The sequence below is a fragment of the Saimiri boliviensis genome, chromosome 1 (genome assembly GCF_048565385.1).
Source record: "Saimiri boliviensis isolate mSaiBol1 chromosome 1, mSaiBol1.pri, whole genome shotgun sequence".
NCBI classification, from domain to species: domain Eukaryota; kingdom Metazoa; phylum Chordata; class Mammalia; order Primates; family Cebidae; genus Saimiri; species Saimiri boliviensis.
This window is the reverse complement of record NC_133449.1, coordinates 282,126,726-282,139,021: the sequence shown is the minus strand read 5'-3', so window position 1 is coordinate 282,139,021 and position 12,296 is coordinate 282,126,726. Positions and strand designations below refer to the sequence as shown.

Sequence of the window (12,296 nt, the reverse complement as noted above, 5' to 3'; positions counted from 1 at the left end):
CTTAACTCAGAAATAAAAAATCAAATACACACGTTCTCACTTATAAATGGAAGCAAAACAGTGGTGACAGATCAACATAAAGATAAAAATGACAGACACCAGGGACTCTAAAAGGGCAGAGACTAGGAAGGGAGAAGGTTAAAAAATAAACTGTTAGGCGCAGTGTTCACTATTTGGGTAACAGGTATACTACAGGCCCAGTCCCGACCTGAACACAACATACCCATGTAAAAAAATGCCCATGTAACCTCACAATCTAAAATAATATTTTTTTAAAAGACATAGTATGCTGTTTAAATTAATTAATGCATCGGCTTCAAAATATGACCCTTAATATTATCTGCTTACATTTATTTGATAACATCAACTTTTGCTATTTAAATGTACTTGATTTCTGACAGTAAAGAATCTCTATTGACCTAGTTAATTTTTTCATGCAAAACTATAAAGTTAATAATTGTATGTGGTGGAGGCAGAGAATAGTGTTATGTAATAAAATTTATTTTATGTGTTATTTTTGTACATTTATTTCTAATGAAAGAAAGAACACAGAGGAAATTTAATATGTATAAAATATAATAGATTCCCTCTGTTTTTTTTTCAATTTTTCTACTTTAGGCATATCTAAATTTTCTGAATTCATTTTACTTTGGGAACTGTCTTTAAATTTCACGCATGCATGCATTTCTTTGTAATACTTTTCTTAGGCAATATACTTAAAATATATATTTTTTCAGAACAGAAAAATATATTAACTAAGAGAACTATATTGTGGCGGTTTACATTAGTATCACAATTTACCTGAAGTCTGCTGTTTTATAGGGCTTAAACTTTCACAAAAGGCCAATCTCTTTGCCATAGCTACATTCTAATACATTTAGATGTGCAGCCTCCAGAATAGAAATACCTGTAATTCTAAAAGCAATTGTCATTAAAATAGGAACTGTCACACAGCTTGGTAATACAAATACAGTTCAGAAAACTGATTTCTCCAATTGTTGCTTAAATAGAGTTTCCTATTCCAACTCTGCATCACAATGCATCAGATTTCTTCAGAAGAGTTTTTAATATATGGTTAAAGGAGTCAAAGGCTATAAAACAAAAGAATACAGATTGGGGCCATGTCACTCTGTAATGGGTTAATCACATGAACAGAGCACATACATTGGTAATGATTCCTCTAAATGTGGATGCCACAAGCAATACTTAAAAACAATCTTTTCTTCCATCAATTAAGGATTAAATTAATTTTGGTGGAAGAGTTGAAAATAAATATGCAAGCAACAACATAAAAAAGTTCAATTATCTTATAATCACATCTAAAATTGTTCAATTTTAAAGGCAACAATGGTAGCTAAATATATAGTGTTTTAAAGAGCAAAAGGATCAACTTACAACTTAATCAAAATGTTAGAATGTAGGGGTACTAAGTGTAGTAATTGCCTTTTTGATAGGGTTAGGTTTTGTGTCCCCACATAAATCATGTTGAATTATAATCCCCATAATCCCCACATGTCAAGGGAGGTGATTGGACCATGGGGGCAGCTTTCCCCCATGCTGTTCTGATAGTGAGTGGGTTCTCGGGAGATCTGATGTTTTCGTTGTTGTTGTTGTTGTTTTTTTCTGAGACCAAGTTTCCCTCTTATCACCCAGGCTAGAGTGCAGTGGCATGATCTTGGCTCTCTGCTTCTTAGGTTCAAGCAAGTCCCCTACCTAAGCCTCCTGAGTAGCTGGGATTACAGGCAGTCACCAGAACATCTGACTCATTTTTTTTTTTTTTTTTGTCTTTTTAGAATAGCCAGGATTTCACCATGTTGGGTAGGCTGGTCTCAAACTCCTGATCTCAGGTGATCCACCCACCTGAGCCTCCCAATGTGCTGGGATTACAGGAATGAGCCACCATGCCTGGCTGATCTGATGGTTTTATAAGGGGCTCATCCACCATCTCTCAGCACTTCTCTTTCTGGCAGGCTTGTGAAGAAGATGCCTTGCTTCCCCTTGGCTTTTCCCTGATTGTAAGTTTCCTGAGGCCTCCCCAACAAGGCTGAACTGAGTCAATTAAACCTCTTTGCTTTATATATTACCGTGTCTCAAGCAGTTCTTTTTAGCAATATGAAAACAGACTAATACAGTAAATGGGTAGGTACCATGGAGAGTGGGGTACTGACATAAAGATACTGAAAAATGTGGAATTGATTTTGGAACTTGATAACAGGCAGAGGTTGGAACAGTTTGGAGGGCTTAGAAGATGGGAATATGTGGGAAAGTTTGGAAATTTTTAGGGACTTGGTGAATGGTTTGACCAAAGTGCTGACAGTGATATGGACAATGAAGTCCAGTCTGAGGATGGAGATGAGGAACTTGCTGGAAACTGAAATAAAACTGACTCGTGCTATGTTTTAGCAAAGAGACTGGTGGCATTTTGCCCCGGTCCCAAAGATCTGTGAAACTCTGAACTTGAGAGAGAAGATTTAGGGTATCTAGTAGAGGGAATTTTTAATAGCAAAGTGTTCAAGATGTAACCTGGGTGCTCTTAAAAGCATTCCATTATATGCATTTCGAATGGATGGTATGGAATCAAAATTTATGTTTTAAAGGGAAGCAGAGCATAAAGTTTGGAAAATTTGAAGCCTGATAATGCAATAAAACAAAAAAAAACAAAAAAAAAAACATTTTTTAGGTGAAATTCAAGATGTCTGCAGAAAGTTGCATAAGTAACAAAAAGATAAATGTTAATCACCAAGACAATGGAGAAAATGTCTGCAGGCCATATCAGAGGACTTCACAGCAGCCCCTCCCATCACCAGCCTAGAGGCCTAGGAGGATAAAATGGTGATGGGGGCCCGCCCAGGAGCTTGCTGTTTTGTGCAGGACTTGGTTCCCTGCATCCAAGCCATAGTTAAGAGGGGCCAATATACAGTTCAGGTCATTGCTTCAGAGGGTGCAAGCCCCAAGTCTTGGTGGCTTACATGTGGTATTGGGCCTGCAAGTGCACAGAAGTCAAGACTTGAGGTTTGGGAACCTCCACTTATATTTCAGAGGGTCTAAGGGAATGCCTGGATGACCAGCAGAAGTCTGTTGCAGTGATGAGCCCTCATGGAGAATGTCTACTAAGGCAGTGCAGAGGGACAATGTGGGGTTGGAGCCCCCACAACAGAGTCCCCAATGGGGCACTGCCTATTGGAGCTGTGAGAAGAGGGCCACTGTTCTTCAGAACCCAGAATGGTGGATCCACCACCAGCTTACACTGTGTGCCTGCAAAAGCTGCAGACACTCAACATCAGCCCAATGAAACAGCCAGGAAAAGGGCTGTACCCTGCAAAGCCACGGGAGCTGAGGTGACTACGGCTGTGGGAGGCCACATCTTGCATCAGTGTGACCTGGAGGTGAGACATGGAGTCTAATGAGATCATTTTGGAGCTTCAATATTTGACTGCACTGCTAGATTTTGGACAATCCTGGGGCCACAGTCCCTTCCTTTTGGTCAATTTTTTCCATTTGGAATGAGTGTATTTACCCAATGCCTGTAGTCACATTGTACCTAGGAAGTAACTAACTTGCTTTTCATTTTACAGGCTCATAGGAAAAAGGGACTTGCCTTGTCTCAGATGAGACTTTGGACTTGGACTTTTGGGTTAATGCTGGGATGAGTTAAAACTCTGAAGACTGTTGGGAAGGCATGATTGTTTTAGAAATGTGAAAAGGACATGAGATTTGGGAGGGGCCAGAGTGGAATGGTATGGTCAGGCTTTGTGTTCCCACCCAAATCTCATCTGGATTTATAATCCCCACCTATCAAGGGAGAGATCAGGTGGAGGTAATTAAATCATGGGGGAGGTTTCCCTCATACTGTTCTTGTGATAGTGAGTTCCAAGGAGATTTGATGGTTGTATAAGGGGCTCTTTCTCCATTGCTCAGCATTTCTCTTTCCTGCCACCTTGTAAATAAAGTGCCTTGCTTTTGTTTTACCTTCCACTATGAGTGTAAGTTTCCTGAGGCCTCCCCAGTCATGATAAACTGCGAGTTAATTAAACCTCTTTCCTTTATAAATCACCCAGACTCTGGCAGTCCTTTATAGCAGTATGAAAATGAACTAAAACACTTTAGAAAATAGGTAACAAATATATAAAGAAAGGAAGAATATTATGCAAATAAATAGTAAACGAGACTTATCAAAGAAAAAAACAACTTGTCACAGACGCATCCCTCTCCAAAAAGTGTAGAATAGAATAAGAATATGGTAATTGCATTTATAGAATAAGGTAAATCATATTTAAAGGACAGAATAAGATATGCATAGAATAAGGTAACACATGCATAGAATAAAGTAAATCACATTTAAAGGAGTTTGAAACTTATCTAGTTCTATATTTATAGTATTTCAGTCTTGGAAGGGCCCTGAAATTCTGACATTTATTTTTATTTTGGAGATGAAGAAAGCACCTGTTAATGTCAAATAATATCATTTCTTGGAAATGCTGTAGAGCTTTTGCAGTCAATGCAGAGGGTAAAACAGATGGCCCATACCAGCAATGTCACATTGAGAATGGAGTAAGTCCTAGGGAGAATGGACAACTGAATCTATATCATGAGAAACGTGGGAAATATAAAAGGTCAAAAGAAAAATTCAAGGGAAAAGTGAGACCAGCGTTTTAAATTTGGGAGCAGATGTTCACATACAGAGAAAAAAGTATCAATTGATCCAAGAGCAAGGGCTAGGTGTTATCTGCCCAAATTTTCAGCAAACTACATAGGTAGCATTGACTAGCAACCATTGTTGTGCCACTTGATGAGAATATATTTTATCCTTAAAGCTTTGAAATGATCTTGAAATTTAAACATGTCATTTACTTGCTTATTTAAATGAATTTTTAAAATTATAGTTAGTTGGAAAACAATAATGTCTGATGCAAACATAAGCTCATGCTTGATTCTTTACATCATATTTCAAATGAAATTTTCAGATCTTTGTGCAATCTGAAAATCATAAAGTTTCATTGAGGCAAAGGACTGAAGTTTTAAGAGCTGCCTTCTAGAGAGACAGTAGTTGAGTCCTAACAAGGTTGGCATTTATCCTTAGTAGTCTTATTTTAAATGTGATGGTAAATGGTTTAGTGTTTCAAATTAATTTTCTAATTGTTTGTGGTATGAGAAGTCTAAATAACATGTTTACATTGACCTGATATTTAGCAAATGTGTTAATTTCATTAAAAAATTCTACCTGTGTATAGTAGCATTGTCACTGTTGCTGTTATTATTAATGAGTTGAATTTTCACAAATGCTTTGGATTCTCCTGATTAAGTAGGTTTTTATTTTTCATCAGCTCAATTTAAAATATTATTCTTTTTGCTTTATATGGTTTGCAAATATTTTATTTATGACATTTACATCTATGATCATGGAGAGAATAGCTCTAATTTCACTTACACCTTTTGATGTTACGATTACACTGGCATAATAAAATGTCCATAAAGATGATCCTGCCACCCTTTTTCTGAATTCTTAAATACCTTTTACAATTACTCTCATGATTTTCCTTAAATTTTTAGTAGAATTCACCTTTAAAGCCATGAGAAGGGAATTCATTTGTGGAAAGGAGAGGTTTTTATTTATATATTTAATGCATTTAATAAATACAGGTTTTTTTTTTTGATTTTTTTTTTTTTGAGACGGAGTTTCGCTCTTGTTACCCAGGCTGGAGTGCAATGGCACCATCTTGGCTCACCGCAACCTCCGCCTCCTGGGTTCAGGCAATTCTCCTGCCTCAGCCTCCCGAGCAGCTGGGATTACAGGCACACGCCACCATGCCCAGCTGATTTTTTGTATTTTTAGTAGAGACGGGGTTTCACCATGTCGACCAGGATGGTCTCGAACTCTCGACCTCGTGATCCACCCGCCTCGGCCTCCCAAAGTGCTGGGATTACAGGCTTGAGCCACCGTGCCCAGCCTAAATACAGGTTTTTAATCAGTCCTTATTCTTTTGTTTGTTTCCTTTTTTTTTTTTTTTTTTTTTTTTTTTTTTTTTTTTTTGAGACAGGGTCTTGCTTTGTCACCCAGGCTGGAGTCCAGTGGCATGATCACAGCTCACTCAGCTCAATGCAGACTTGACCTCCAGGGGTCAAGGGATCCTCCAACTTAAGCCTCCCAAGTAGCTGAGATTACAGGCATGAGCCACTGAGCCCAGATATATCTACTCTTCTGTCAACTTTGATAAATTTTACTTTTCTAAAAATATATGCATTATGTCTAAACTTTCAAATTGTAGTAAAATATGACAATGAAATATACAATTAGCTTTTGATATCTGTAAGTTCTATAATTATTACTTCTTGATTTTTCCCAATATTCTTTATTTGCTCTATTTCTCTCTCCTTTGTCTTTAGCAGTTTACCAGGGACTTCTCTGGGTTTTCAAATAACTAAGCTGTGAAATTTTTAATGTTTTCTTTTGGATTATTTCCATTTCAGTGAATTTATCTCATAAATATGTTATTCTATTTCATTTGGATTAAATTGACTTATTTTTCTAACTTCTTAAGAGTGAATACTTTGGCTTTTAATTTGCATTACTTTATCTTCCTTCCTATATGCATTTAAAATTATAAATTTCCCATTAATTATGGTTAAACTCTTTCCTAGAAAATTTGATACGGACTTATTTACATTACCATTTCATTTTACTAGTTATTCCATTTAAATTTGTTTGTCTAAATAGACTCAGGATACTTAGAAGTACATTTCTTTATTTGCAATATGACTTTTTAAGAAATAGTTTTTATTGCCATCTAGCTATACTTATTGTAATAAAAAGTAATTAGGCCAAATTTGCTCATTATTAAACCTTGCATTGTGGCCTAGCAGACAGTAAAATTTTGGTCAACATTTTGTATAAATTTTGAAGGAATGCATCATCTGAAGTTGGTATATTAGTCAATCAGTAAAGTTTTATAACAGTATTGTTTAATTTTTAATATTATCAAATTTTATGTGAATATTCTTTCACTTACTTGGAAAAGTGTATAAAATCAATAATGGTTTGATTTATTTATTTGGAGGCAAGGTTGACAAGTATACATAAATTTACAGTAGTTATTTCTAGCCAGTGTACATACTATGTATAAATTTTTGTCTCACGTTTTGTTTATTTTTAGGTACCATTAATACTATCCATTCAAATTTTAAGTACTAAAATCTTTATTTTTATTGTATGTGTAATAAAACAAAACTACATTTCTACAGCAAACATGAAAAACTGTCATTCTAACTTTGTGTTTTACAAATTTCAGACAAATTTCAAGATTATTTTGGCACTATTACATTAGTTATAATCCTCGTATTTTGTTAAAATTTACATTTAGCTTGGAAATGTATCATTCTAGAATCCTTGAACATAGATTTTATGTCAAACACGTTTTTAAAAACCTTTGTACTGTAACATATAGAAACTCATACACAGCAATTTTTCAAGTAATTGAATTATTCTAATGTTAATAAACATTTTATAAACATAATGTCAGGAATTAGAACTTTAAACATTGCCTTCTTTGGGATTATTTTTTAAAATTCCAATTTCTATTAGCTTATTAGTTATATGTTCATTTACTTTTTTATTGGTTAACTTATAAATTACAAAATAAATTTTGAACTTATAAATTTTATTTTAAATTAATAGCTTATCAATTTCCTCAAAAGCTAAGAATTTAAAATATTTTAACTTCCCCTTACCTCTTTCCTTTCTTATGATTTCTTAGCCCACGTATACTCAGTTTATCTTAAACCCTTGGAAATTTTCATTTGATTGCTTATTAATCATTTAGTTCTGCCAATGATTGCTTTGTTCTTTAATGTATCTTGCCAAATGAGTTATTTTTATTTTTACTCAAAAAAGCTTTAATGACATTTCTGACTCATGCTAAATAATTTTCACATTTTTGTTTGCCTATGAGCTTTTCTTGACTTGACTTTTGAGGAATATTTTGGGGAGAAAAATAATTTATGGCTATCAGTTATTTTCTAGCATCAGTTGGGTGTCATCCTTTTATTGTTTTCCAGCTTTAATTTTTCCTTATGAGAATCTCATTTATTATTTTCCTTTTAAAGTTATTTTTTAAAATTTTTAACTAAAACTTCTATTTTTAGGTAATTGAAGATTCATAGGTAGTTGTAAGAAATAATACTGGAGACCGCGTGTACTTTTATCTAATTTCTCTCACGGGTAGTATCTTGCAAAACAATGTCACAACCAGGATATAGACAATAATAAGAACAATATACAGAACATTTCCATCACCATAAGGATCTCTCCTGCTGCCATTTTACAGCCACACCCACTCTTCTTCATCTTTACCCTCTCACCTAACCTCCAGCAACTAATAACCTGTTCTCTATTTCTATAATTTTGTTATGGAAAATATGCTATTTCAATGAAATTATGCTTTATGGAAACTTGGGACATTGGCTCTTTTATTCACTCAGAACAATTGTCTAGAGATTCATCCAGGTTATTTCACATATTAATTGCTTATTCCTTTTCATTGCTTAACTATATTATTATTATTATTATTATTATTATTATTGTATTTTGAGTTCTGGGGTACATGTGCAGAACATGCAGATTTGTTTCATCATTATACACGTGCCATGGTGGTTTGCTGCATCCATCATCCCATCATCTACATTAGGTACTTCTCCTAATGTTATCCCTCCTATCCCCTATCCCCTGTTATTCCTCCCCAGCTCCCCTCCCCACTGACACGCCCAATGTGTGATGTTCCCCTCCCTGTGTCCTCATTGTTCAACACCCACTTTTGAGAACATGTGGTGTTTGGTTTTCTGTTGTTGTGTCAGTTTGCTGAGAATGATGGTTTCCAGCTTTATCCAGGTACCTGCAGAGGACATGAACTCATCCTTTTTATGGCTGCATAGTATTCACAAAGTACCACATTTTCTTTATTCAGTCTATCATTGATGGGCATTTGGGTTGGTTCCAAGTCTTTGCTATTGTGAACTGTGCCATAATACATGTATGTGTGCATGTGTCCTTATAACAGAATGATTTATAATCCTTTGAATATATACCCAGTAATGGAATTGCTGGGTCAAATGGTATTTCTATTTCTAGATCCTTGAAGAATTGCCACACTGTCTTCCAGAATGGTTGAAATAATTTACACTCCCACAAAAAATGTAAAACTATATTTCATGCTATGAATTTACCATGGTTTACTTAAACATTCACCTAATGAAGGATGTCTGTGCTGGTTACAGTCTGGGTTTATTATAAATAATTCTGTACTTTTTGTTGTATAAACATAAAATGTCATATCTCTGGGGGAAATGCCAAAGAATGCAGTTCTGAATTTTATGGTAGTTGCGTATTTAATTTTTTTATGAAACTGTCAACATACATTCCCCAGAAGCAGTGCCATTTTATACTCTCACCAAAGATGTAGAAATGACATAATTTCTCCACAATTTACCACAAAGTTTAGTCCTTATGAGAGGCCTGCAGTGATATCACATTGTAGTTTTAATTTCTATAAACCCAATGTAAATAGAAGTAAAGTAAAAAAAGATGTGGAATATCTTTTCATATACTGATTGGCTCTTTCTAAGTCTTTGTCAGCAAATGTCTGTTCTTGTATTTTGCCATTTCCAAATTCGATTCTGTCTTCCGTGTTTATTGTTGAGTTCTGAAAACTTTTAATAAAAGCAAACTATAGGACTTTAAGTAGAAACTCTGTAGTTTGTCTTTTTATCATCTTAACAGAACAAAACTTACATTTTGATGAAACTCAATTGATCACTGTTTCCTTTTACAGATTATGCTTTTTGCTGTCAAGTCAAAGAATGCTTTACCTCAGCTTAGGTCCTATGATTTTGATTGTGGTATCCTATGTTTTTGCACCTTTTGCTTTTAATTTGCTAAAGTTTTACTTTAATGCACTGAGTGGTTTTGTTTCTCTTACGTTTCTTGAATGTTTGGCTTGATATTTTCATCAGTTTGTAATAACTTTCAGCTACAATCATCTTAAGTATTATTTCAGTCCCATTCTCTTTCTCATAGCCTCTGAGAATCGAATAACTTGCATGCCCCATATGTCTCTCATGCTCCTATCTATATTTTCTTTTTCTTTTCATGCTTCAACATGGATTTTTTATTCTGACCTACTTTCCGGTTCCCTTTATTTTTCTTCCACTGTGTCTAAGCTGCTGTTATTACCAATAATTCAGATATTGCATTTTCTTAAATATAAATTTTCCATTAGCATGTTTAACATTTTTTCTCATCAGTTATGCTTACATAATGTATTTCAAGAAAATGATGTTAGGATGTATGCATCCATTTTTGATAGGATTGAAACAAAATTTGTCAAATATTTTATAATATATTTATACTGTAAAATTATTTACTAGTTTTGAAATCATTGTATAGGAAAATATTTAAGCATATAAAACAACAATCTTAATATATTAAGTGAATAAAACATATAAACTGTACAATGCTTTCAAATGTAACCTGGTCCTCATTCATATTTCTAATTTTCTCATAGGAAATGTTAAATTAAATAAGTAGTAGGTCATATTATCCTGAGGCTATCCCTGTATTTTTAGTTTCTGTGTAACAAAATTCGACCTAACTTAGTTTGTTTGATGGTTAATAATGAGTATCAACTTGATTGAATTTAATGCTATGGAGTATTGTTCCTAGGAATGTCTGTGAGGGTGTTGCCAAAGGAGATTAACATTTGAGTCAATGGACTGGGAGAAGCAGGCCCATCCCCAGTTTGGGTGGCAACAATGTAATCAGCTGCCACAGAGGCTGGAATAAAGCAGAAAGAAGAGGTAAGAGCAGACTTGCTGAGTCTTGTGGCCTTCATCTTTCTCCCATGCCGGATGCTTCTTGCCCTTGAACATCAGACTCAATGCTCTTCAGCTTTTGAGTTCTTGGACTTACACCATAAGTTTTCCAGGGTATCTCAGTCCTTTGGCCACAGATTGAAAGCTGCACTGTTGGACTCCCTTTTTTTTTGAGGTATAGGTACTGGGATTGGCTTCCTTGCTCCTCCACTTGTATACAGCCTACTGTGGGACTTCACGTTGTGATGGTGTGAGTCAATACTCTTTAATAAAATCCCCTTCAAATATACATCTATTCTATTAGTTCTGTCCCTCTAGAAAACTCTAATGAAACATTTTGTTAACTAAAATAAGTCTAACTTAGGAATGTAATTTTAGTAACAAATAGCTGGGTTTCAGCCAATGACAAGACAGCCAACTGGTCATTTGATGTCCAAACAAAGCAAACATCTAGCTGCAGCCAATCAAGTAATTTCTCTACTTGGCTTCTGTGTTCAGTCTATGAAAGCCTGTAGCTCACACTGCTGGATGCAACTCTAAACTACTTCTAATTCTGAGGACAGCCCGACTTGTGACTCATTCTTTGCTTAAATAAACTCTTAAATTTATTATGTCTAGAGTATTTTATTTTAACAACAGTGAACATGACAAAAGCTTTATGTTAAAAAGCCAGCCATTCGGTTAAATATACATATATTTTTTTCCTCTGACAGTATTAAAAATAAATAGGTAATGATTACTTTAGCAAGCCTCTATCAATTGTCCCTCATATACAAACACAAAAAGATATGTTTCTCAGGAGTATAATGTCAGCAGCAGTTTCAAAACGACTTGGCATTATTTTGAAAGGTATACTCATTCTGGTTAGCTAAAGACAGTAACAGAGTATTTTTTGACTCAGAAAGGGTATATTTTGACCTATACCCTTTTCACTTCTGGACTCATTCATAGCAGATAGATTTTAAGGTGCTGCTTCCGAAATGCACACTTTCCCATAATCCCTTTCGCTTCAGTGTGAGTATGACCTGTGTCTTGCCATATGACCAGAATATGGCAAATGTGTTGATGCATCACTCACTTGATTACATTTTATGAGACTGTTTTGCCTGCAGGCTTGCTGCTCTTATTTGCTTTATGAAATAAGTGGACACATTGAGGAGGCCTAAATGGCAAGCAACTACTGGTGGCATCTCAGAGACATGGGCAGCCTTGAGGAGTGAAGGAAAGTCTTGACTCTCTCGGGTCTATATCTGAAAGAAACTGAATGCTGCCAACATCCCTGTGAGCTTAGAAGAGATCCCCAAGAGAGAAGACAGCCCTAGCAGACACTAGACTGTAGTCTTACAAGACCCCTGCAAAGATCCAACTAAGCCATGAACAAATTGTTGACCTATAGAAACTGTGAGATAATAAATACATTATGTTTGAAGTTGCAT

At 35.1% G+C, this 12,296-nt stretch overlaps 1 protein-coding gene across 11 annotated transcripts in view; it reads right to left on the bottom strand.

The window, feature by feature from the left end:
* CDH18 (cadherin 18) overlaps positions 1 to 12,296 on the bottom strand; it is a 1,096,529-nt gene that overhangs the window by 31,872 nt on the left and 1,052,361 nt on the right. The window lies entirely within an intron of this gene.